General features: G+C 40.7%; 1 long non-coding RNA gene across 1 annotated transcript; it reads left to right on the top strand.

Moving 5' to 3' along the window:
* Positions 1 to 11,804: 11,804 nt before the first annotated feature.
* Positions 11,805 to 23,966, top strand: LOC127342240 (uncharacterized). The gene is made up of 6 exons (XR_007876423.2): positions 11,805 to 12,685; positions 13,548 to 13,623; positions 13,777 to 13,889; positions 21,479 to 21,554; positions 21,708 to 21,820; positions 23,632 to 23,966. It is a non-coding gene; the product is annotated as an uncharacterized lncRNA (long non-coding RNA).
* Positions 23,967 to 27,162: the final 3,196 nt, after the last annotated feature.

Here is a 27,162-nt window from a genome sequence, read left to right as displayed (position 1 = left end):
CCTAATGAGGAAAAGATGTTAGATATTGAAAGATCCACCAAGAGCTTTATGCAATCACAATATGATCAAAATAAATTGTTTACTAAAACTATGAATGAACAATCTACCTTGTTGAAGAATATAGGAAATCAACTTGAAAATCTGAATATGGAGATCTCTGGATTGCAAACTAAACTTGCAAATGCTGAAAGCCGAATCTCATACATGTCTGCGTCACAATCTTCCTTAATTAATAAAATGGCTGCTAAACCTGAGGATATTGATAATAAAATTGTTACTACAGCAAATGCCATCAAAGTTAGAATTAATGAGAATATAAGATTGATGGCCGAATTGCGTGCTAGGTGGGAAAGAGAAGAAAATGCTAAAGAAGATAATATAGCTAAAGTTTGGACTATTACCACCACTAGTAATGCTAATGCTCCACATGTTGCTGCACCTCCTACTATTAATGGCAAAAGAATTGGTGTTAGCAATGTTTCCACTTCTAATGCAAAGCGTGAAAAACTGCCTGAAACTGCTAAAGCTACGAAAGCGGTGATAAAACTGCTGAAATTTTTTCCAACCTTGGGGACAATGATCCCATTGCTTTAGATTATAATGGTTTGGATTTTGATGATTTCCACATCTCTGAAGTTATAAAGTTCTTACAAAAACTTGCTAAGAGTCCTAATGCTAGTGCTATAAATTTGGCTTTCACGAAACATATTACAAATGCTCTCATAAAAGCTAGAGAAGAGAAATTAAATCGCGAAACTTCTATTCCTAGGAAGTTAGAGGATGGTTGGGAGCCCATCATTAAGATGAAGGTCAATGACTTTGATTGTAATGCTTTATGTGATCTTGGTGCAAGTATTTCCGTTATGCCTAAGAAAATCTATAATATGCTTGACTTGCCACCATTGAAAAATTGTTATTTGCATGTTAATCTTGCTGATAGTTCTACAAAGAAACCTTTGGGAAGAGTTGATAATATTCGCATTACCGTTAACAATAACCTTGTCCCCGTTGATTTTGTTGTCTTGGATATTGAATGCAATGCATCTTGTCCCATTATATTGGGAAGACCTTTTCTTCGAACTGTTGGTGCTATCATTGATATGAAGGAAGGTAATATTAAATATCAATTTCCTCTCAAGAAAGGTATGGAACACTTCCCTATAAAGAGAATGAAGTTACCTTTTGATTCTATCATTAGAACAAACTATGATGTTGATGCTTCGTCTCTTGATAATACTTGATACACACTTTCTGCGCCTAGCTGAAAGGCGTTAAACAAAAGCGCTTATGGGAGACAACCCATGATTTTACTACTGCACTTTTGTTTTGTATTTGAGTCTTGGAAGTTGTTACTACTGTAGCAACCTCTCCTTATCTTAGTTTTGTTGCATTGTTGTGCCAAGTAAAGTCTTTGATAGTAAGGTTCATACTAGATTTGGATTACTGCGCAGAAACAGATTTCTTTGCTGTCACGAATCAGGGCCTAATTCTCTGTAGGTAACTCAGAAAATTATGCCAATTTACGTGAGTGATCCCCAGATATGTACGCAACTTTCATTAAATTTGAGCATTTTCATTTGAGCAAGTCTGGTGCCTCAATAAAATTCGTATTTACGGACTGTTCTGTTTTGACAGATTCTGCCTTTTATTTCGCATTGCCTGTTTTGCTATGCTTGATGGATTTTTCGATTCCATTAACTTTCAGTAGCTTTGTGCAATGTACAGAAGTGTTAAGAATGATTATGTCACCTCTGAACATGTGAATTTTGATTATGCACTAACCCTCTAATGAGTTGTTTTGAGTTTGGTGTGGAGGAAGTTTTCAAGGATCAAGAGAGGGAGATGATACAATATGATCAAGGAGAGTGAAAACTCTAAGCTTGGGGATGCCCCGGTGGTTCACCCCTGCATATTTCAAGAAGACTCAAGCGTCTAAGCTTGGGGATTCCCAAGGCATCCCCTTCTTCATCGACAACATTATCAGGTTCCTCTAGTGAAACTATATTTTTATTCCATCACATCTTATGTACTTTGCTTGGAGCGTCGGTTTGTTTTTGTTTTTGTTTTGTTTGAATAAAATGGATCCTAGCATTCATGTGTGGGAGAGAGACACGCTCCTCTGTTGCATATGGACAAATATGTCCTTAGGCTTTACTCATAGTGTTCATGGCGAAGGTTGAATCTTCTTCGTTAAATTGTTATATGGTTGGAAACGGGAAATGCTACATGTAGTAATTGGTAAAATGTCTTGGATAATTTGATACTTGGCAATTGTTGTGCTCATGTTTAAGCTCTTGCATCATATACTTTGCACCTATTAATGAAGAAATACATAGAGCTTGCTAAAATTTGGTTTGCATAATTGGTCTCTCTAAGGTCTAGATAATTTCTAGTAAGAGTTTGAACAACAAGGAAGACGGTGTAGAGTCTTATAATGTTTACAATATGTCTTTTATGTGAGTTTTGCTGCACCGCTTCATACTTGTGTTTGTTTCAAATAGCCTTGCTAGCCTAAGCCTTGTATCGAGAGGGAATACTTCTCATGCATCCAAAATCCTTGAGCCAACCACTATGCCATTTGTGTCCACCATACCTACCTACTACATGGTATTTCTCCGCCATTCCAAAGTAAATTGCTTGAGTGCTACCTTTAAACAATTCAAAATTTATTACCTCTGATTTGTGTCAATGTTTTATAGCTCATGAGGAAGTATGTGGTGTTTATCTTTCAATCTTGTTGGGCAACTTTCACCAATGGACTAGTGGCTTCATCCGCTTATCCAATAATTTTGCAAAAAGAGCTGGCAATGGGATTCCCAGTCCCAAGTTAATTAACCATCACAATGTCACAAAAATAGACACTCCTCCATGGTATGTGATTGTTGGACGGCACCCGAAGGATTCGGTTAGCCATGGCTTGAGAAAGCAAAGGTGGGGAGGAGTGTCATCTAAATAAAACTAAAATAAAAAGGCACTCCTTCATGGTATGAGATTGTTGGCAGGCACCCGAGGATTCGGTTAGCCATGGTTTGTGAAAGAAAGGTTGGAAAGAGTGCCACCCAAAAATAAAAATAAAATGGGAGCCGCTTGATACGTCCAAAACGTATCTACTTTCCCGAACACTTTTGCTATTGTTTTGCCTCTAATTTGTGTATTTTGGATACAACTAACACGGACTAACGCTGTTTTCAGCAGAACTGCTCTGGTGTCTCGTTTTTGTGCAGAAATCCATCTTTCGGGAAAATCCTCGGAATTTATGCAGAAGGCCCTATTTTCTCAGAAAACTAACGGAGCCAGAAGGAGAAGTCAGGTGGAGGCCCGAGGGCTCCACACCATAGGGCGGCGCGGCCCAGGGGGGGCCCGCGTGGCCCTGTGGTGTGGCCCCCTCGGCCGGCCTCCGACGCCCTCCTTCGGACTACTTATCGTCCTCGACCTAAAAACACACGGAGAGAAGTCGAAGTCGCCAGAAACCCTCCAGAACGCCGCCACATCGCGAAACTCCGTCGCGGGAGCCAGAAGTCTCCGTTCTGGCACTCCGCCGGGACAGGGAATTGGAGGAGATCATTGCCGCCATCACCACCAACGCCTCTACATCAACCAGCCATGTTTCCCCCATCCATGTGTGAGTAATTCCCCCGCTGTAGGCCGAAGGGGATGGTAGGGATTGGATGAGATTGGTCATGTAATAGCATAAGATTGTTAGGGCATAGTGCCTAGTGTCCGTAATTGGTACTTTGATGATATTGTTGCAACTTGTTATGCTTAATGCTTGTCACTAGGGCCCGAGTGCCATGATCTCAGATCTGAACATGTTATTGTTTCATCAAGATAATCATTGTTTATGGTCTTACCTATAAGTTGTATACACATGTCGCTGTCCGGAACCGATGGCCCCGAAGTGACAGAAATCGGGACAACCGGAGGGAATGGTAGTGATGTGAGGATCACATGTGTTCACGGAGTGTTAATGCTTTGCTCCGGTACTCTATTAAAAGGAGTACCTTAATATCCAGTAGTATCCCTTGAGGCCCGGCTGCCACCGGCTGGTAGGACAAAAGATGTTGTGCAAGTTTCTCATTGCGAGCACGCACGACTATATATGGAACACATGCCTATTGATTGCTTTGTACTTGGACACCGTTTTATTATTATCTGCAAATGCCCTGCTATGATTGTTACATGAGTCTCTCTCATCCATGCAACGCCCGTCATCCGTCCCCGTGCCTACAGTATTTTAATCCTGCTGTTTACTAAAATCACTACTGCTGTCTCTGTTACTCTGCTGCTGTTATTTCACTACTGCTACTGCTATAAAACTGTTACTACTGATAAACTCTTGCGAGCAAGTCTGTTTCCAGGTGCAGCTGAATTGACAACTCCGCTGTTAAGGCTTCCAAGTGTTCTTTGTCTCCCCTTGTGCCGAATCAATAAATTGGGTTTTACTTCCCTCGAAGACTGTTGCGATCCCCTATACTTGTGGGTCATCAAGACTATTTTCTGGCACCGTTGCCGGGGAGCATAGCTTTATTTGGAAGTTCACTTGGATTGATATTGTTCGCTGCAAATTCTCCATCATGGGTAAACCTCGCGATACTAAGATCGCCATATTACCATCCACTACAAGAAAAGGTACAATTCTGAATACCTCTGCTGCTCTTGATTCACCATCTGTGATTGATAAACTTGTTTCACCGCCACATGCTTCGCATGCGGGTACATCTGCTGAATCTGAACACTCTCATAATATTGATAATATTTCTACTGTGCTTGATGATAGTGGTTCTTTGGGATCCTTTCTAGATGCTACAATTGCTAGGTCTAGACAAATTGAAAATACTGAAACTCCTAATGCTACTACACCTGTTAATTCACCTGAACTTGATTATTTTAGTGATGATCCTGATGAAGATTATGTGGAGCTTAATGATGATTTTATTGAAAAATGCAATGCTACTACTGATGCAAGAAAAATTAAAAAGTTGCTTGCAGAACATGCTGTTAGATATAAACTGTCTCCTGATCCTAAATTTGCCACATCTCCTATAAACATTAGGGATAAAGATTATGATTTTTCTCTTGATCTATCTCATATAGCTATTGTTGAGAAAACACCCTTTTGTGGTACTGAAAAAGAAAGTGATGTTGAATACATGACTGAGTTATCTACTCTAAGTAGCTTGTTTTCTGATGATGTCAAGATGCGTACTTACTTTGTTGCTAAAATATTTCCATTTTCATTAAAGGATGACGCTAAAACTTGGTATAATAATTTGCCACCTAATTCTATTAAAAGTCCAAAAGAATTGCTTGATGTTTTCTTCCGCAAATACTTTCCTGCTAGTGCTCAACATATTGCTTTGCAGAGAATTTATAATTTTGACCAGGGAGATGAAGAGAAATTGCCTGAGGCTTGGGTGAGATTTTGCTCTCTTATTAGAGCTCGGCCTGAGCATGATCTGGAAAAGCATGATTTACTTGATATATTTTATAGCGGACTAACCATTGAGTCTAGGGCATACCTGGATAGTTGTGCTGGTTGTGTTTTTAGGAAAAGAACTCCAGACGACGCTGAAGAATTATTGGCTAAAATAAGCCGGAATCATGATGATTGGACTACGCCTGAACCAACTCCAACGCCAATATTGAAGAAGAGGGGTTTAATTAAATTGAATGATGAAGATATGAGGGAAGCCAAGAAGTCTCTCAAGGAGAAAGGTATTAAATCTGAAGATGTGAAGAATCTACCTCCTATAGAAGATATATGTGAGATAATTCCCCCTTCATCCATGATTGAGGTAAACTCCCTTCAACGCTTTACTAGGGAAGATATTCCGTATTCAAAACCTCCTGCACAATGCTTAGATGAGTTTGATAATTATATTGTTAAGCAAGAAAATTTTAATATGAGAGTAGAGAATCATTTAATGGAAAATTCTCGAGCTATTAGTGAATTGCATGATATTGTGGAGAGAACCTCCAATGATGTTAAGATGCTTGTTAAGCATTTCCATATGATTCAAACTCAAATTGATCAACTCACTAAAGTGCAAAATGACTTGTTAGGGAGTAATTCTAAAGAGAAACATACTTATGAAGTAACAACTAGAGGTGGTGTCTCTACCCAGGATCCTCTATATCCTGAAGGGCATCCCAAAAGAATTGAACAAGATTCTCAACGCATTGAACCTAGTGCTCATTCTAGGAAGAAAAAGAAGAAGAAACATAAAAATGTTGTAGAATCCTCTGAACCTGCTAATGATCCTAATAGTATTTCTATTTCTGATGCTGAAACTGAAAGTGGTAACGAACATGATAATGATAATGATAATGATAAGAATGATACTCCTGATAAAGAAGAGGTTGAAGAAGAACCTGAAAAGCATGCTAAAAATAAAAAGTATACTAAAGAAGACTTTATTGCTGAGAAACATGGTAATGAAAGAGAACCTTGGGTGCAAAAGCAAATGCCTTTTCCTGCTAAGAAACTAAAATCAAAGGAAGAAGAACACTATAATAAATTTTGTGATTGGATGAAACCTTTATTCTTGCAAATCCCTTTGACTGATGCTATTAAATTGCCTCCTTATTCAAAGTATATGAAAGATATTGTTACTAACAAAAGGAAAATCCCCAATGAGGAAATTTCCACTATGCTTGCTAATTACTCTTTCAATGGCAAAATTCCAAAGAAGTTGGGCGACCCAGGTATACCTACTATTCCTTGTTCTATTAAGAATAATTATGTTAAAACTGCTCTATGTGACTTGGGAGCCGGTGTTAGTGTTATGCCTTTTTCTCTTTATAAGAGACTTTACTTAGATAAGTTGATACCTACTGATATATCTTTGCAAATGGCTGATAAATCTACTGCTATTCCTGTTGGTATATGTGAGAATGTTCCTGTTCAAGTTACTACTAACTGCTTGATATTAACTGATTTTGTTGTGTTGGAAATGCCTGAAGATGATAATATGTCTATTATTCTTGGGAGACCTTTTCTTAACACCGCAGGGGCTGTTATTGATTGCAATAAAGGAAAGGTTACTTTCAATGTTGATGATAGGGAGCATACCGTTTATTTTCCCAAGAGGATTGAAAAAGCGTGTGGAGTTAATACTATTTCTAATGTGAGAACTATCAAAGTGGGAACTATTGATTGTCCTATATATGAGCCTAAAGAAGAATATCAAACTCTCGTGATTGGATCCATATCAATACAATTCAAGGTAACATGATTGATTTGAGGTTTATTTCTTCTTATGCTATGAAAAAGTTATTTGGTGACAAGACTTGATCAACCTTGTTAACGGATACTTTTTATATGCATAGAGGAGGTAAACAACATATCTTTCTTCCTCCACTTGCTCTAGTTGCTGTAGCATTTTTAATTTGCAAAGTTCCTTAGTTATTTGAAGATTTCAAAAATTTTCCTGGCCAGTAATAATAAACTAAATACCCAGAAATGTGCGTTTTTCAAAATTTTCAAAAATTCACAAAAATTATACCGTTGGTCCTATTTTTCGCCGAGGCACCTGGGAGCACCAGAGGATGACCTGTGGGGCACCAGAGGGCGCCAAACCACAGGCCGGCGCGGCCAAGGAGGTGGCCGCGCCACCATGTGGTGTGGGCCCCCCTTTGCCCCACTTTGTCATCTCTTTCTCCCAGCACCTTCTCTCTCCCGAAAAAACTCGTACCAAGTTCCTCTCTTTCGCGTTTTTGCTCCAGAGCTCCATATTTCTCGATCTCTTTGCTCAGCCCAGATTTCTGTCTGAAATTTGGCACATTTGCTCTTCGGTATGTGACTCCTCCACCCATCCAAGTAGAATTTTGTTTGGTTGAGTATATCTTGAATATTTTGCTGCTGTAGGTAACATGTTTAGTGAGCTTGCATGCTTGTTCTAAGTGGTAGAAACTAGTTTGATGCATGATTAGTACTCTAGCAAGTTCCTATGGTAGTTTCCCTCAATTATATGTCACCAAATCAAATTTTATATCATTTGTTAAAAATTTCAGAGAAGCTATGAAGAAGTTTAACTTTGGAGAGTTGTTCAAGAAAGGGACAACCAGCACCGGGAGGCCTTCCAGGGCCGCCACCCGGATTAGGCGATCATACAATGAAGACATCATCGCGCCTAGCTTCGCGCCCGAAGAGGACAACGGGCCTCCTAATGCTTCGACTTTTCCATGCTATGATTTTCTAAGGAATGCAGGGATATTGGAGGATTTCTTAACCCTTGTCAACAGGGCAGGGTTAACCACCTATATGGGAGATGAAAGGGAGCAATACTATATGCTCACCAAAATCTTCGTCGAGAGTTTCCAGTTCAACAACAAACAATATGAGCCGACGGTTGCATTCAGGATCTATGGTAATCCTATTACTATGCAATTGAAGGATTTTTGTCGTGCATTGGATATTGCCCCTGTAGGTACAGCAAGTAGGATTGATGACAACCCCCGGGACTTGTTGGAGCTCTATCGAGGGATTACCGATGATGATTGTCGCACCATTCAGCGTGGCAAGATAAGGAACATTCAACTCCCCGCCATTAAGTATTTTGCATACTACATTGCTACTAGCATTCTTGGTAGGGAGAACACTAGCAACATTTCTAGTTACCATCTTGCTTTCTTGAATATTGCACTTACTGGTCAAACATCTTATCACCTTGGTGCTCTTATTGCTCGCCGCCTGACTACCAGGGGGCCTATTTTTGGAGGAACTATCGCACTGCGTGTTTTAACATATCTAAATCTTCCTATTGATCCTAATGATGTGCCATTGGCCCCTAGGAAACTTGATATTGTTGCTATGAAGAGTCATCATTTTGTTACCAATGATTCTACTTTAGATAATATGGTGTATAGAATGTTGTTTTCTGACGGGGATGAGAAAGAAATTCCTCTTCCCCAACTAGGTTTGTTAAGTATTGACAGGCAATCATGGTCGTGCACTAAGTAGGAAGTGGATGAGCATTTGAAGATAAAAGACTTCCACCAGCAACATGACTCCGAGGACGCCGGGGCCTCCTACGACCACACCGTCACATATCCGGGTGCTTCTTCTAGCACATACCCGGAATACGATCCATCTTCGTCATACTACGGAGACACTACTTCATGGGATCGATGGGATTGAACTCCACTTAGGCCAAAAGCCTAAGCTTGGGGGGAGGTATACCGGCAGCACTCATTCTTTGCATATTATGGTTGCTGGATACTTGCACATACTTGTTTTGTTCGTTTGAGTGGTTTTCTAATGAGAGGAATATGATATTTGGGGAAGTGCTGCCTGAAAACAGATTCTGGAATGTTACCGTAAACATTCTCAAAAATAGCCAGAGCGTCATCTTGAGCTGCCAATTTTTGTGCAGGTTCCCCAGGTTGTTATCTAACTTTCATTAGTTGAACACTTTTCGATCTGAGCAACGTAAGATTTTTGTAAAAATCGGTTTCTGTACTGCTGTCAGGTTTTGGCAGATTTCTGCCATCTCGCTTTTCTGTGTTTCTTTTAGTTTGCTATTTCTTGTTTTCGCTTTGTTTCCTTCCCAAAACGCAAAAAGACCAAAAATATTTCTGTTGTTTCTCTTCACCATTTGTTTGCTTTGGTTTTTGCAATTGTTTCGCTTTATTTGCTGTTGCTAGTTTGCTATAAGAAAACCCAAAAAGATTTTGCTTTGTTTGCTTGTTTCCTTTTGTTCTTGTTTGCAATTTGAAAACACCAAAAATATTTGCTGTTCTTCTTTGGTTTGTAAAGTTCTTTATGAGTTCAATGGTCTTCGGTGGCTGGAGCGTGGTTTTCATTTCATATTATCCAAGCTACACAAGTGAAAAGGCAATAATGACAATCTACAACAATTGGATTGTGGTGAGAGGCTGGTATGAACTCTATTTGTTTTCATTTTTGTACATATACTCATCCATGTGAGCATGCTTAGTTGGTTCATGTGAGGTATATGTTATTTGAGAAAGTCTAGTAGTTCATGATCTCTCATGTTTAGCTCCAATTTATTAATATGAGTAGCATGTCATGTATGTTTGTTTGCATTGTTTTATTCATAAGTAAGTATGGCATTGTGGTATCCTCCTCTGAATAATTCATTTATATCGACTTGGCACATGCTCACGCATGCATATGACTGAACAAAAAGTCAATTAAGCCTCGATGATCTATATTGCTTCAGAGTTCTTGTATCACTTTTATGCCTCCGTTAATTTATTTTGCCGCAAGCATGATTATGACAGTTACTGCTCTCTTGATTTGTCGCTCCCTAGTCTATTGCTAGCCTTCACTTGTACTGAGCGGGAACTGTAACACCCCAACTTTTGAAACCTTGATTAATTGTCCATATTTCAAAAATTAGGGGGAACAAAAACTTTTTCTATAGACTAATTTAGATGAGTTGCCTTGATTTATTTGTTGTGATGAATTGCTTTGATCTGCCGCTAGATATATTGTCTTGATTTCATGTTGAGTTCTGTGTTGAGTACCTCAAAGAACAACACCTCTAGTGGTCAAACATACAACTCACCTAATAAAAAAACATGTGTGACTTAGGTAAAATTGTTTTCCTTTTTACTACATCAAACTCTTCTCCTGATGGCAACATGAGTGTGCCATCTTGATATTCCTATTTGTGTTAGTCCAGCTCAAACCATCCTTGAATCCAAAATTTGGGATCATCTACCCTCATCACATCCTTCTCTTATACCCACTCATCATAGGTTGATTCTGAAGCCAAGTCAACAATCTGTTTTGGCAAGCTTATAAGTTCCAGACTTTGGCAGTTGATATCTAAGCAACCACCACTGTTATTGTTGACCTCAATGCATGGATCTCATCTATGCAACATCCTCTTCAACCTCCACGTCTTGCATGTCTCAGTCAATCCTTGCAGCTCATATTTTCAACTTGATCTTGTACCCTATCCAATGTTTTACCTCAAGATCACTTCCTTCACTTTTACCTCTTGTTTTTATTCAAGTTTAATCTTCACAAAACCAAGATTGGGAATGATGGGTACATTTTGAGGCCACCATCTACCCTTGAGAACACTCCTCCCTAAATTAGTTTTCTTTCTCAAAAACCCTATTGTTTTTCCTTCTCTAGTTTTGATCACAAAACTACTTCTAGTTTTATAAAATCTTTTCAGGATATTTCTTCAAAGAAAACAAAGAACTGAAATGGGTTTTGTTTTTCATCCCATTTCTACCAAGTACTGATTTCTAAAACATTATTTTCTATTTTGTTTTCCATTTTACAAAAGGCTTGTTTATGGTACCTATACCATTTCTTGTCTTCCTCTTGCTTATTTTACATTTGAGAAAAACTCTACTTCACTTGAGAAAGTAAGTAGAACATTTTGACTTCCTATGTTCCAACTAGTTTCTCTCAACATTTTCAAATTCCATTCCACTTGAGTTCATTCCCAATTGAGGTGTTTCAAATCCCTTTCAAATAAATTCTTTATTTTCAAATGACAATCCTTGCACATCTTATGCACATCACTGATTTACCACATTGTATCCCCTCATCCTCCAATTCTTGATCAAATGGATGATCATTTGATACTTTCAAATGGACTCCCTTCAACTGAACCCTAGACTCAGGGAGTATTTCAAACCACTCCCAATTGACCTCTTTTTTTAGAACAACTTATTTTTCCTCATACCTATCTCACTCCCCCATTCTTTTCCATCAACACCTTGACCTCTTGAATTGATTTTATGCCACCATAGTCACCATTGGTATTGTATCTGTACTACCATCACTACCCCTCTAAACCTTGGATCTATCTCTTTCCATCATTTGTTTGCCACAAACAAAGTGATAACAAATTTTCCTTTTAATGCATATCACTCTCACTCTCCATTTCTATCTCTATGTCTCAACCTCCATCAACATTACCTCCTCAACATCATGCACATGGATGATGTGCATCTCTCTCTCATTGTTCATTTTTGTTTGGCAAGAATGGAGCCGGCCAATTTGTGTTTGCATTCAAAATTCGGCCAGCACTATCTCCCCTTTTCCTTCTTATACAAGCCATGCCTCCCACCTACCCCAATCCATAAATGGGCAGCCTCCCAACCAACTCAATCAATGAGGAGGCTACCTCCCAACCAACTCAATCAATGAGGAGGCAGCCAACCCACCCCCTCTCCCTCTATATAAAGGGGCTTGGCAGCCCACTCCCTCCTCACTTGCTCTCATTTCCCACTCTCCACTCCTCTCCACTCCTCTCCTTTGCCTCATTTCTTTTCACTCCCTACTATTTCCTCCACTCCCTCACACTCTCCTCCTCCACTTCCCCACGAAAATGGTGCTCCCCTTGCTCCCATGGCCGGCCATAGCCATGGCAAGCCACCAAGATGAAGCTCTCCCCCTCCCTCAAGCTCATCCTCACCATGAGAGCCTCCCTCTCCTTCTTCTCCCTAACCTTAGATGGTTTAATCTCCTCTTCTTCTCCCTCCATTGCTAAGATTGGATCTTGATGCAGGTGCATGTTGGTCCAAGCATGGAGAATGTTGAGCTATCCTCAGATCTGAAGTTCTTGAGCAAAGTTCGTCCAAAACCTTGCAGTAATTTCTGTTTCTTGCTGTTTCAGATTCTGGTACGATCTTGTAAAATCCGCCAAATCTCGTGTGCAGATCCAAATCGAGTAGTTCAAAGTTCTGCAGATAGGTACGGAAAATATCTACAACTTGGCGTTGGTCTCATCCTCAAATTCGTTACGGATTTTGCATGATAAATAAAGTTCTGCAAACATGCAGAATCATTGTTTGTTAGATTTCTTCCGTTTTACAAAACCGTTTTGAGCAAACTCAATTTTGGGTGAAAGCCCTCTCCAGTACCTTCATTTTGGCGTTGGGTTCACTTCAAATGACCACATAGAATTGAAATGATTCACAGATCAATTTCTGGTCAGATCTGAATTTGTCTGTTTATACCATGAGCTTGGAGATGAATTTGCGAGTGAAACCAATTGCATTAGAACCGTATTGTCAATACCTTTCAGATGCAACTGACCTCATATTTTTAGGATTTTTCTACAATTTTTGGCATACAGATCTTGTTTTCTGTACAGTCAGATTCAAGCAAGGTCCTAAAATTGTAGGTTCAACCTTTTTGAGTGATTCCAATTGGGTTAGTCTTGTATTAGTACTGGCTATCTAGGAAAAATATTATTAGTCTCTGTTCATACATATTTGTTGCTGTTAGTAATGTTTATGTGTGACATGCATTGTTGAAACAAAACTTTTCGGTTTGTCTAAAACCCTTGACCAACTCTTTTAGTAGAGGTGGGCAACCTTTGTTTTATGTTTGCAAAACAAAATCTCTGCAATTTAGCATTAGCTCTTTTGTTTTGCTTAAGTTTTCAAATGGTAGGGCATATCATTTGCTTCCTATTCTTGTGTGGTGTTACGTGAGCAAACTAAGTGAGGAAAACTGTTTTCTTCTTTTTCCAAAAATGTTTGAAAATGTTTTGTGAATGTATTTGATGTCAAACTAATGCTTTTGTCCTCTTTATGATGTTATCTACCAGGGGATGTTTGGTTTATACTATGGTGATAACCGAGAGAGGAAATTGCTAAGTTGTGATACTCTCATACCTTTACTAGGTAAATAACATGGGTTTTCTTTAAGTTGTTTGTGGTATCTATAAGTCCTTTGTATGGTAGCTCTTTATTGAATGGTTAAATTATGGTTGTTGTATGTTTGTTTTGTTGGTGCAATGTGATTGATTGTGTTCCTTTTATATTTTCCGGCGATAGACGCGAGCAATTCCGGAAAAGAAGAAGAAGTGGAATTGGACAAGGATTTTATTTATATTGTTGGGATTCTTATATTGATGGAGTTGAAGAAGTACAGGGACAAATAAGCCAAGGCAAGCCATCTTTTGATCTCTGATTTGGTGCCTAGTTGGATGTCATTTGTTGATGTCCAAAGCACCTTAATTCTATGTGTGTTACTCTCTCTATTTATGTCATCTATGTGTGATTTCAAGTGGGGAACTCCCTAGTGGTGATACTCCACTATTGTCTTTGTGATTATGGGATGCATGGTATCATGGCCGTGCTATTTCACTTGGTTATCTTGTATGCTCAACTTGAGCATGTTCCATCTCAAGATAGTAACTTACACCACATCCACCCTCTTTGTAGTATAGAGGTATCAATGTCATGATCTTGGCGTATTCTCAACTTGAGAGAAGTATGCCGTGTACCCATGGGAAAGTAGGTTGGATAGTGATACTCCACTATCTAACTTTTACACTTAGCACCACCAATCTGAAAATGCTTCCTCTTATGTTGTCATTATACATGCTTACCTTAAGCAAGTATGATCCTCTTTACGCCACTCACACATCCCCTCATGGGCGTGATGACCTTCATCTCGGCCATGGTGATGTTTTAGCTCCATTCATGAAACTATAGGATGGGAACCCCTCAAGGTTTACCTTGTTGTAAATGTTTTTGAAAACCTTGGGTGAGTTGGACTTACCCAAGTGTGTGTTTATGAAAGGAAAGGATCTTGGCAAAGAAGGTTGGAAAGAAAATCTTGTTTTCGAAAACTTTGGCGCCTAAGTATTCACCCGTGACAATTAACCCGCGCAACCACATTACCCTGGAGTGGGACGGGGCTTAGCTCGTAGTTTGTTCTTCTTAACATGGGACACCGCACAACTATATAAGGGTAAGGTTACCCCTGAATCCGGATTGTCGTTGGTGGAGACAATAGTATAACGGGAGGCCTTCGGGGCTGACCCGTCCGGAAGACACTATGGGTCTCCTGGCTTGGCGGTGGAGCCACGCTCAAAGGAGGTGAGCTGCCACGGTGCCGGGGAGGTACATACTCCATAGGGTAGGATCCCGTGCTAAGTCGAATAGGCGAAAGGCTATGTCCGAGTTTTTGTCATGGCATAGTTGATATGCAGGGATGATGCCCACATGATAAACTCGCGGATCTTGTGGGGAAAGTGTGCAAACTCTGCAGAGTCAAATCTATTCGAATAGCCGTGTCCGCGGTCATGGACGGTTGGAATGGCTGTTGCTTAGCCTAATGTGTTTTGTTTATGAAAGTGTTTGACAAAGGAAAGAAATGAACTTGTTTTCGGAGTACCGGAAGGGTACGGGAATGGTTTGGTTGACCATATGGAGATGGTCGGAAAGGAAATAAATTGGGTTACCCCCATCCTAGTGTTTTATGTTGTAGAACTCTTTTGAAGTATCTTCTTCAATAAAGATATAGATATGTCATAGGATCTCTCTAGCATTCCCATCAAATGAGGTGGCGATATGCTAACTCTTCTTCAATAAAGATATAGATATGTCATAGGATCTCTCTAGCATTCTCATCAAATAAGGTGGCGATATGCTAACTCTTCTCCAATAAAGATATAGCTATGTCATAGGACTTCCCTAGCGTCCCCATCAATTGAGAGGGCGGTATGCTACCCTCCCTCTTATTAGGTTAGCATGATGTCTTTGAAAACACCATAGTATTCGCATCACTCGAGATGCCGGGATGCTATATCCACAAGAGAAACTATTTCTCTTCCACATGCTACATCCACGAGAGAAACTATTTTTCCTCTCTTGCCTTCTCTAGTTAGAATTTTTATCACCTTCTTGATGGTTTGCGAGTACAATTCCAAATGTACTCACGGCTTTGTCCCTGGCTATTTACTTGGCCAGATTTGGAGGAACACGACGGATGAAGAAGGAGTTGGTGACGTCTATGCGAGCTAGGAACGTCTTCCCAGTCAGTTGCCTGTAGGGTTATGGCAGATGACTTGGGTACTGCGCTGCTGAAGTGATGATGTTACTCTGATGTTTAGTTAGGCCCTCCGAGGCTATTATGTAAGTACTGGTCATGTGACCATATTGTAATTTTCTTATTCCGCTTTGTATTGGATGGTGTAATTTGATATCAGTTCGGTTATGTGTTCACGGCGCACTGATCATGGGATCGTGAACTGTATACATAACAGGGAATTTCGGACAGCTAGTCCGGGTCCCCACGTAGCTGGTATCAGAGCCATCCTGACTGTAGGAGACCTTAGTTAGCATGGACGTTAGTTAGGAAACAAGTACTTGGACAAAACTATTTACAAAACAAATTGTTTCTTTAGTCGGAAGTATAGCTTCTACTCCTCTTATTTATTCAAAGCTTCTAAAATTCTTACCTCTCCGCTTTATAAAAAGGTTTGAAAATTCTTACTCTATTGTCTCAGCCAATTCAAACCTACATATTGGACGATGTCCCCAACTCAGACTGGAGACTCGAACTCGAAGATGGCTCAATCCCTCAGGAAGACTCATATATCTCCAACTGCAGCTATTGAAGATTGGATGCCGACGTAGCCGTGTGCTTGTTGGGATGATAACATCATGTCTTTGGTTGTCACCAAAGTCTGTCAAGGAGCTGACCTACTACCTCCGAGGACTTGCACTTTTTGCGGTCATACGGGATCAAGTCCTCGGTTCTTGACTAGTAATTTTTAGGCCAGCTACAAGAAGTTGACGATTTCGGGAGTACCTCAACAACTACCTCTTCGAAGACCTCACGTCCCCGGGATGTTGAGCAAGAAGACTACGCAGTTTTCTCCTCCGCCTCAACATAGAAGACCGAACACCAGGCCTGCTTCGCAACCAACTGCCCCGAAAATCCATGTTGGAGTCCATAAGAGCAAAATGAAGACGGCAACATATATGACCAGCCCCCCCAAACCAATAGGATGGATAGGACAAACTCAATCGCTTTGATTGAGCTACCCCCACGCATTAGGCATTCCATGGGTACTTAGGTTACCATGCCTGGTTTGATGATTGCTTGTAGTTCCCTTGTGTGCTGCCTTGAGTGTCTTTTGTTTGTTTGTTGTGTGTATAATTGTCTTGGCTTTTCGGTCTGAAAAACACCCTTAGTGTGATAAACTAGCTTAGAAAGCCTCCCAAAGATGTTTTCACCCTCACCTACCTCGCCGGTGTTTTGCTAACTGCTAGTTAGTTGGATAAGTTAACGAAAAGCTCTAACTCTACCCCCATTAGCAGTTGTCAGGAAAACTAACCCAAACCCCCATCTACGCTAACTTCCTTCAATATCAGCTGGAGCATCTCGACTACGCCAAGAAAGAAGAAGCCCTACCTTCAAGAACGACTGCACCTCTGCGAGAAGACATACTAATTTGGACTAACCTTGGAGCATAATCGCGCTAACCTCGAGGATATTTTCTTGAAAACTACCCTCTAACACACCGTCTAACAAGTTGAGTGAACAATAGCGTCAAAGCCAAGCTACATCACATGGTTCATCTGGTACTCATCAAGTGAAGGCTCCTGAAGATACCTCAAGACTCAAGACTTTAGGCGTAGTTTACCCGCTAACTTCTTAGTTGCTACTGAAGTCAGCACCGACCCTCAAGCTGAAGATTGTCTTCGACGACCCCTGTTGCGGCTTCATATGGGTACCAACCAGGCGTTTCATCAACTTATTAACTCACGGCGCGTCCCCTATGGTTTAGTTAACACCGTGAGTGCCTCTTGAAGTTGCGGTCTGCACGTCGCCCCTGAAGATTCTTCAACTGAGTACGGAAGATCGATGACTCCTTCAGAAGCCCCCGACAGGACCGCAAGGCAGAAGCTCTAAGATTTTCCGAAAGCCCGATGAAAAATCTTAAGGGTGGAAGTCTTCCACTAAAAGTTGGAGCTAACCCTAATATTTTAAACCTTTCTAACACATCGTTGGAAATGTGGGATGCACTAACCCCTCTTGAAGCCGTGGACTACTCAACGCCCGCTGAAGATGTTCAACTCCAAAGATCAATGGCTTCTCCAAAAAGCGCCCGACAAGACCCGTGGCCGAAGCTTACAGTTTTTAACGCCCCCTCCCCGATGAACAATTTTAAGGGTGGAAGACTTTGTCTTCCACTAAATTTAAGCTAACTCTAAAAAGTTTTCAACCCTGCTCAAGCACCATTGGGTGCACTAACTCTCCCACAATCATGAACCCCGCTAGGATCATTAAGAAGGTATAGATCCAACTTCTGCACGGAGTCGTCAGCCTCTTCATGAAGCTCGCCATCGTCAGAAATCCATCATGTCTCTCACAACCTGAAGTTGCGACCCTCTCCACACAAATGCATAAGAATGGAGTCTAATTTTCGTTAAACTTTACAACCCCTCCAGTTCTACGCTCAGTAATCTCGGGACGAGATTATTTTAAGGGTGGAAGATCTGTAACACCCCAACTTTTGAAACCTTGATTAATTGTCCATATTTCAAAAATTAGGGGGAACAAAAACTTTTTCTATAGACTAATTTAGATGAGTTGCCTTGATTTATTTGTTGTGATGAATTGCTTTGATCTGCCGCTAGATATATTGTCTTGATTTCTTGTTGAGTTCTGTGTTGAGTACCTCAAAGAACAACACCTCTAGTGGTCAAACATACAACTCACCTAATAAAAAAACATGTGTGACTTAGGTAAAATTGTTTTCCTTTTTACTACATCAAACTCTTCTCCTGATGGCAACATGAGTGTGCCATCTTGATATTCCTATTTGTGTTAGTCCAGCTCAAACCATCCTTGAATCCAAAATTTGGGATCATCTACCCTCATCACATCCTTCTCTTATACCCACTCATCATAGGTTGATTCTGAAGCCAAGTCAACAATCTGTTTTGGCAAGCTTATAAGTTCCAGACTTTGGCAGTTGATATCTAAGCAACCACCACTGTTATTGTTGACCTCAATGCATGGATCTCATCTATGCAACATCCTCTTCAACCTCCACGTCTTGCATGTCTCAGTCAATCCTTGCAGCTCATATTTTCAACTTGATCTTGTACCCTATCCAATGTTTTACCTCAAGATCACTTCCTTCACTTTTACCTCTTGTTTTTATTCAAGTTTAATCTTCACAAAACCAAGATTGGGAATGATGGGTACATTTTGAGGCCACCATCTACCCTTGAGAACACTCCTCCCTAAATTAGTTTTCTTTCTCAAAAACCCTATTGTTTTTCCTTCTCTAGTTTTGATCACAAAACTACTTCTAGTTTTATAAAATCTTTTCAGGATATTTCTTCAAAGAAAACAAAGAACTGAAATGGGTTTTGTTTTTCATCCCATTTCTACCAAGTACTGATTTCTAAAACATTATTTTCTATTTTGTTTTCCATTTTACAAAAGGCTTGTTTATGGTACCTATACCATTTCTTGTCTTCCTCTTGCTTATTTTACATTTGAGAAAAACTCTACTTCACTTGAGAAAGTAAGTAGAACATTTTGACTTCCTATGTTCCAACTAGTTTCTCTCAACATTTTCAAATTCCATTCCACTTGAGTTCATTCCCAATTGAGGTGTTTCAAATCCCTTTCAAATAAATTCTTTATTTTCAAATGACAATCCTTGCACATCTTATGCACATCACTGATTTACCACATTGTATCCCCTCATCCTCCAATTCTTGATCAAATGGATGATCATTTGATACTTTCAAATGGACTCCCTTCAACTGAACCCTAGACTCAGGGAGTATTTCAAACCACTCCCAATTGACCTCTTTTTTTTTAGAACAACTTATTTTTCCTCATACCTATCTCACTCCCCCATTCTTTTCCATCAACACCTTGACCTCTTGAATTGATTTTATGCCACCATAGTCACCATTGGTATTGTATCTGTACTACCATCACTACCCCTCTAAACCTTGGATCTATCTCTTTCCATCATTTGTTTGCCACAAACAAAGTGATAACAAATTTTCCTTTTAATGCATATCACTCTCACTCTCCATTTCTATCTCTATGTCTCAACCTCCATCAACATTACCTCCTCAACATCATGCACATGGATGATGTGCATCTCTCTCTCATTGTTCATTTTTGTTTGGCAAGAATGGAGCCGGCCAATTTGTGTTTGCATTCAAAATTCGGCCAGCACTATCTCCCCTTTTCCTTCTTATACAAGCCATGCCTCCCACCTACCCCAATCCATAAATGGGCAGCCTCCCAACCAACTCAATCAATGAGGAGGCTACCTCCCAACCAACTCAATCAATGAGGAGGCAGCCAACCCACCCCCTCTCCCTCTATATAAAGGGGCTTGGCAGCCCACTCCCTCCTCACTTGCTCTCATTTCCCACTCTCCACTCCTCTCCACTCCTCTCCTTTGCCTCATTTCTTTTCACTCCCTACTATTTCCTCCACTCCCTCACACTCTCCTCCTCCACTTCCCCACGAAAATGGTGCTCCCCTTGCTCCCATGGCCGGCCATAGCCATGGCAAGCCACCAAGATGAAGCTCTCCCCCTCCCTCAAGCTCATCCTCACCATGAGAGCCTCCCTCTCCTTCTTCTCCCTAACCTTAGATGGTTTAATCTCCTCTTCTTCTCCCTCCATTGCTAAGATTGGATCTTGATGCAGGTGCATGTTGGTCCAAGCATGGAGAATGTTGAGCTATCCTCAGATCTGAAGTTCTTGAGCAAAGTTCGTCCAAAACCTTGCAGTAATTTCTGTTTCTTGCTGTTTCAGATTCTGGTACGATCTTGTAAAATCCGCCAAATCTCGTGTGCAGATCCAAATCGAGTAGTTCAAAGTTCTGCAGATAGGTACGGAAAATATCTACAACTTGGCGTTGGTCTCATCCTCAAATTCGTTACGGATTTTGCATGATAAATAAAGTTCTGCAAACATGCAGAATCATTGTTTGTTAGATTTCTTCCGTTTTACAAAACCGTTTTGAGCAAACTCAATTTTGGGTGAAAGCCCTCTCCAGTACCTTCATTTTGGCGTTGGGTTCACTTCAAATGACCACATAGAATTGAAATGATTCACAGATCAATTTCTGGTCAGATCTGAATTTGTCTGTTTATACCATGAGCTTGGAGATGAATTTGCGAGTGAAACCAATTGCATTAGAACCGTATTGTCAATACCTTTCAGATGCAACTGACCTCATATTTTTAGGATTTTTCTACAATTTTTGGCATACAGATCTTGTTTTCTGTACAGTCAGATTCAAGCAAGGTCCTAAAATTGTAGGTTCAACCTTTTTGAGTGATTCCAATTGGGTTAGTCTTGTATTAGTACTGGCTATCTAGGAAAAATATTATTAGTCTCTGTTCATACATATTTGTTGCTGTTAGTAATGTTTATGTGTGACATGCATTGTTGAAACAAAACTTTTCGGTTTGTCTAAAACCCTTGACCAACTCTTTTTAGTAGAGGTGGGCAACCTTTGTTTTATGTTTGCAAAACAAAATCTCTGCAATTTAGCATTAGCTCTTTTGTTTTGCTTAAGTTTTCAAATGGTAGGGCATATCATTTGCTTCCTATTCTTGTGTGGTGTTACGTGAGCAAACTAAGTGAGGAAAACTGTTTTCTTCTTTTTCCAAAAATGTTTGAAAATGTTTTGTGAATGTATTTGATGTCAAACTAATGCTTTTGTCCTCTTTATGATGTTATCTACCAGGGGATGTTTGGTTTATACTATGGTGATAACCGAGAGAGGAAATTGCTAAGTTGTGATACTCTCATACCTTTACTAGGTAAATAACATGGGTTTTCTTTAAGTTGTTTGTGGTATCTATAAGTCCTTTGTATGGTAGCTCTTTATTGAATGGTTAAATTATGGTTGTTGTATGTTTGTTTTGTTGGTGCAATGTGATTGATTGTGTTCCTTTTATATTTTCCGGCGATAGACGCGAGCAATTCCGGAAAAGAAGAAGAAGTGGAATTGGACAAGGATTTTATTTATATTGTTGGGATTCTTATATTGATGGAGTTGAAGAAGTACAGGGACAAATAAGCCAAGGCAAGCCATCTTTTGATCTCTGATTTGGTGCCTAGTTGGATGTCATTTGTTGATGTCCAAAGCACCTTAATTCTATGTGTGTTACTCTCTCTATTTATGTCATCTATGTGTGATTTCAAGTGGGGAACTCCCTAGTGGTGATACTCCACTATTGTCTTTGTGATTATGGGATGCATGGTATCATGGCCGTGCTATTTCACTTGGTTATCTTGTATGCTCAACTTGAGCATGTTCCATCTCAAGATAGTAACTTACACCACATCCACCCTCTTTGTAGTATAGAGGTATCAATGTCATGATCTTGGCGTATTCTCAACTTGAGAGAAGTATGCCGTGTACCCATGGGAAAGTAGGTTGGATAGTGATACTCCACTATCTAACTTTTACACTTAGCACCACCAATCTGAAAATGCTTCCTCTTATGTTGTCATTATACATGCTTACCTTAAGCAAGTATGATCCTCTTTACGCCACTCACACATCCCCTCATGGGCGTGATGACCTTCATCTCGGCCATGGTGATGTTTTAGCTCCATTCATGAAACTATAGGATGGGAACCCCTCAAGGTTTACCTTGTTGTAAATGTTTTTGAAAACCTTGGGTGAGTTGGACTTACCCAAGTGTGTGTTTATGAAAGGAAAGGATCTTGGCAAAGAAGGTTGGAAAGAAAATCTTGTTTTCGAAAACTTTGGCGCCTAAGTATTCACCCGTGACAATTAACCCGCGCAACCACATTACCCTGGAGTGGGACGGGGCTTAGCTCGTAGTTTGTTCTTCTTAACATGGGACACCGCACAACTATATAAGGGTAAGGTTACCCCTGAATCCGGATTGTCGTTGGTGGAGACAATAGTATAACGGGGAGGCCTTCGGGGCTGACCCGTCCGGAAGACACTATGGGTCTCCTGGCTTGGCGGTGGAGCCACGCTCAAAGGAGGTGAGCTGCCACGGTGCCGGGGAGGTACATACTCCATAGGGTAGGATCCCGTGCTAAGTCGAATAGGCGAAAGGCTATGTCCGAGTTTTTGTCATGGCATAGTTGATATGCAGGGATGATGCCCACATGATAAACTCGCGGATCTTGTGGGGAAAGTGTGCAAACTCTGCAGAGTCAAATCTATTCGAATAGCCGTGTCCGCGGTCATGGACGGTTGGAATGGCTGTTGCTTAGCCTAATGTGTTTTGTTTATGAAAGTGTTTGACAAAGGAAAGAAATGAACTTGTTTTCGGAGTACCGGAAGGGTACGGGAATGGTTTGGTTGACCATATGGAGATGGTCGGAAAGGAAATAAATTGGGTTACCCCCATCCTAGTGTTTTATGTTGTAGAACTCTTTTGAAGTATCTTCTTCAATAAAGATATAGATATGTCATAGGATCTCTCTAGCATTCCCATCAAATGAGGTGGCGATATGCTAACTCTTCTTCAATAAAGATATAGATATGTCATAGGATCTCTCTAGCATTCTCATCAAATAAGGTGGCGATATGCTAACTCTTCTCCAATAAAGATATAGCTATGTCATAGGACTTCCCTAGCGTCCCCATCAATTGAGAGGGCGGTATGCTACCCTCCCTCTTATTAGGTTAGCATGATGTCTTTGAAAACACCATAGTATTCGCATCACTCGAGATGCCGGGATGCTATATCCACAAGAGAAACTATTTCTCTTCCACATGCTACATCCACGAGAGAAACTATTTTTCCTCTCTTGCCTTCTCTAGTTAGAATTTTTATCACCTTCTTGATGGTTTGCGAGTACAATTCCAAATGTACTCACGGCTTTGTCCCTGGCTATTTACTTGGCCAGATTTGGAGGAACACGACGGATGAAGAAGGAGTTGGTGACGTCTATGCGAGCTAGGAACGTCTTCCCAGTCAGTTGCCTGTAGGGTTATGGCAGATGACTTGGGTACTGCGCTGCTGAAGTGATGATGTTACTCTGATGTTTAGTTAGGCCCTCCGAGGCTATTATGTAAGTACTGGTCATGTGACCATATTGTAATTTTCTTATTCCGCTTTGTATTGGATGGTGTAATTTGATATCAGTTCGGTTATGTGTTCACGGCGCACTGATCATGGGATCGTGAACTGTATACATAACAGGGAATTTCGGACAGCTAGTCCGGGGTCCCCACAGGAACGCTGCTCGTGCTTCCAAACACATGAAAACCAAGTTATTCCAGAGTGTCCACTATAAATACCTATGCATGGCATTTCAAACCATTCCAAGTAAATTCTCATGCGCTACCTTTAAAACCTTCAAAATGCTTCTCAATTTGTGTTTATGTTTCATAGCTCATGAGGAAGTATGTGGTGTTTAGCTTTCAACCTTGTCATTTACTTTTTACGGACTCTCATATGGACTAGTGGCACATCCGCTTATCCAATAATTTTGCGAAAAGAGCTGGCAATGGGATTCCCAGTCCCGAATTAATTAACTTAAATAGACACTCCTCCATGGTTTGTGATTGTTGGACGGCACCCGAAGGATTCGGTTAGCCATGGCTTGTGTAAGCAAAGGTTGGGGGGAGTGTCATCATCATAATAAAACTAAAATAAAAAGGCACTCCTTCATGGTATGAGATTGTTGGCAGGCACCCGAGGATTCGGTTAGCCATGGTTTGTGCAAGAAAGGTTGGAAGGAGTGCCAAATAAATATGCAATAATTCATGGGAGCCGCTCTTGAAAGTCCGGTTGGCGAGGTAGTTGGTGTACCCATTACCATTCGTTGACAACAACAAACACCTCTCAAAATAATTTTACTCCTGTCTTTATAAAAATGAAAAGCTCTAGCGCATGTTAATCCCTGCTTCCCTCTGCGAAGGGTCAATCTTTTACTTTTATGTTGTGTCTCCATTATTTCTTTGAGCACTATCTTGAGAGCACAACTGTCATTCTTAGTATAATATGCTTGTCTCAAAATATGATTGATTGTGGTATAACTTTGATGCATTTATCTTTTGACAATCACTACTTCTAGTCTTTCTATGAACTCCAGAGGTGCCCGGGCATTTATGTTTTGCCAATCAAATACAGGCAAGCGAGATACCACTTTATCATACTCCCTTATGAACATTGCAATCTTGCTTATATACATGATTCATGATGCTTATTATTAATTGTTGGTACCTCTCCATGATTGACATAGCTGTTAGATGATCTTATTTGCATGTATCTCATTATGAACTGCTTAAGTATTAGCCATAGCATGAGAATATATACATCATATGAGCAAATGTGTTCATGAAAGTTCTTTTATCGCTCAGTTGTTAACTGAATTGCTTGAGGACAAGCAATAAGCTAAGCTTGGGGGGAGTTGATACGTCCAAAACGTATCTACTTTCCCGAACACTTTTGCTATTGTTTTGCCTCTAATTTGTGTATTTTGGATACAACTAACACGGACTAACGCTGTTTTCAGCAGAACTGCTCTGGTGTCTCGTTTTTGTGCAGAAATCCAACTTTCGGGAAAATCCTCGGAATTTATGCAGAAGGCCCTATTTTCTCAGAAAACTAACGGAGCCAGAAGGAGAAGTCAGGTGGAGGCCCGAGGGCCCCACACCATAGGGCGGCGCGGCCCAGGGGGGCCCGCGGGCCCTGTGGTGTGGCCCCCTCGGCCGGCCTCCGACGCCCTCCTTCGGACTACTTATCGGCCTCGACCTAAAAACGCACGGAGAGAAGTCGAAGTCGCCAGAAACCCTCCAGAACGCCGCCACATCGCGAAACTCCGTCGCGGGAGCCAGAAGTCTCCGTTCTGGCACTCCGCCGGGACGAGGAATTGGAGGAGATCATCGCCGCCATCACCACCAACGCCTCTACATCAACCAGCCATGTTTCCCCCATCCATGTGTGAGTAATTCCCCCGCTGTAGGCCGAAGGGGATGGTAGGGATTGGATGAGATTGGTCATGTAATAGCATAAGATTGTTAGGGCATAGTGCCTAGTGTCCGTAATTGGTACTTTGATGATATTGTTGCAACTTGTTATGCTTAATGCTTGTCACTAGGGCCCGAGTGCCATGATCTCAGATCTGAACATGTTATTGTTTCATCAAGATAATCATTGTTTATGGTCTTACCTATAAGTTGTATACACATGTCGCTGTCCGGAACCGATGGCCCCGAAGTGACAGAAATCGGGACAACCGGAGGGAATGGTAGTGATGTGAGGATCACATGTGTTCACGGAGTGTTAATGCTTTGCTCCGGTACTCTATTAAAAGGAGTACCTTAATATCCAGTAGTATCCCTTGAGGCCCGGCTGCCACCGGCTGGTAGGACAAAAGATGTTGTGCAAGTTTCTCATTGCGAGCACGCACGACTATATATGGAACACATGCCTATTGATTGCTTTGTACTTGGACACCGTTTTATTATTATCTGCAAATGCCCTACTATGATTGTTACATGAGTCTCTCTCATCCATGCAATGCCCGTCATCCGTCCCCGTGCCTACAGTATTTTAATCCTGCTGTTTACTAAAATCACTACTGCTGTCTCTGTTACTCTGCTGCTGTTATTTCACTACTGCTACTGCTATAAAACTGTTACTACTGATAAACTCTTGCGAGCAAGTCTGTTTCCAGGTGCAGCTGAATTGACAACTCCGCTGTTAAGGCTTCCAAGTGTTCTTTGTCTCCCCTTGTGTCGAATCAATAAATTGGGTTTTACTTCCCTCGAAGACTGTTGCGATCCCCTATACTTGTGGGTCATCACCGCTCTTTGAAGGTTTGTCTGGCAAGGGGGTTAGAGTGTCCACTACCATTCGTTGACAACAACAAACACCTCTCAAAATTTTACTTTTATGCTCTCTATATGTTTTTAAAACCAAAGCTCTAGCACAAATATAGCAATCGATGCTTCCCTCTGCGAAGGGCCTTTCTTTTACTTTTATGTTGAGTCAGTTCACCTATTTCTCTCCATCTCAAGAAGCAAACACTTGTGTGAACTGTGCATTGATTCCTACATACTTGCATATTGCACTTGTTATATTACTTTACATTGACAATATCCATGAGATATACATGTTACAAGTTGAAAGCAACCGCTGAAACTTAATCTTCCTTTGTGTTGCTTCAATGCCTTTACTTTGAATTATTGCTTTATGAGTTAACTCTTATGCAAGACTTATTGATGCTTGTCTTGAAAGTACTATTCATGAAAAGTCTTTGCTATATGATTCATTTGTTTACTCATGTCATTTACATTGCTTGGATCGCTACATTCATTACATGTGCTTACAATAGTATGATCAAGGTTATGACGGCATGTCACTCCAGAAATTATCTTTGTTATCGTTTACCTACTCGGGACGAGCAGGAACTAAGCTTGGGGATGCT

Source organism: Lolium perenne, chromosome 3 (assembly GCF_019359855.2).
Source record: "Lolium perenne isolate Kyuss_39 chromosome 3, Kyuss_2.0, whole genome shotgun sequence".
In the NCBI taxonomy this organism is placed as follows: domain Eukaryota; kingdom Viridiplantae; phylum Streptophyta; class Magnoliopsida; order Poales; family Poaceae; genus Lolium; species Lolium perenne.
The sequence above is the reverse complement of the archived record's forward strand: the minus strand, read 5'-3'. Positions and strand labels throughout refer to the sequence as shown.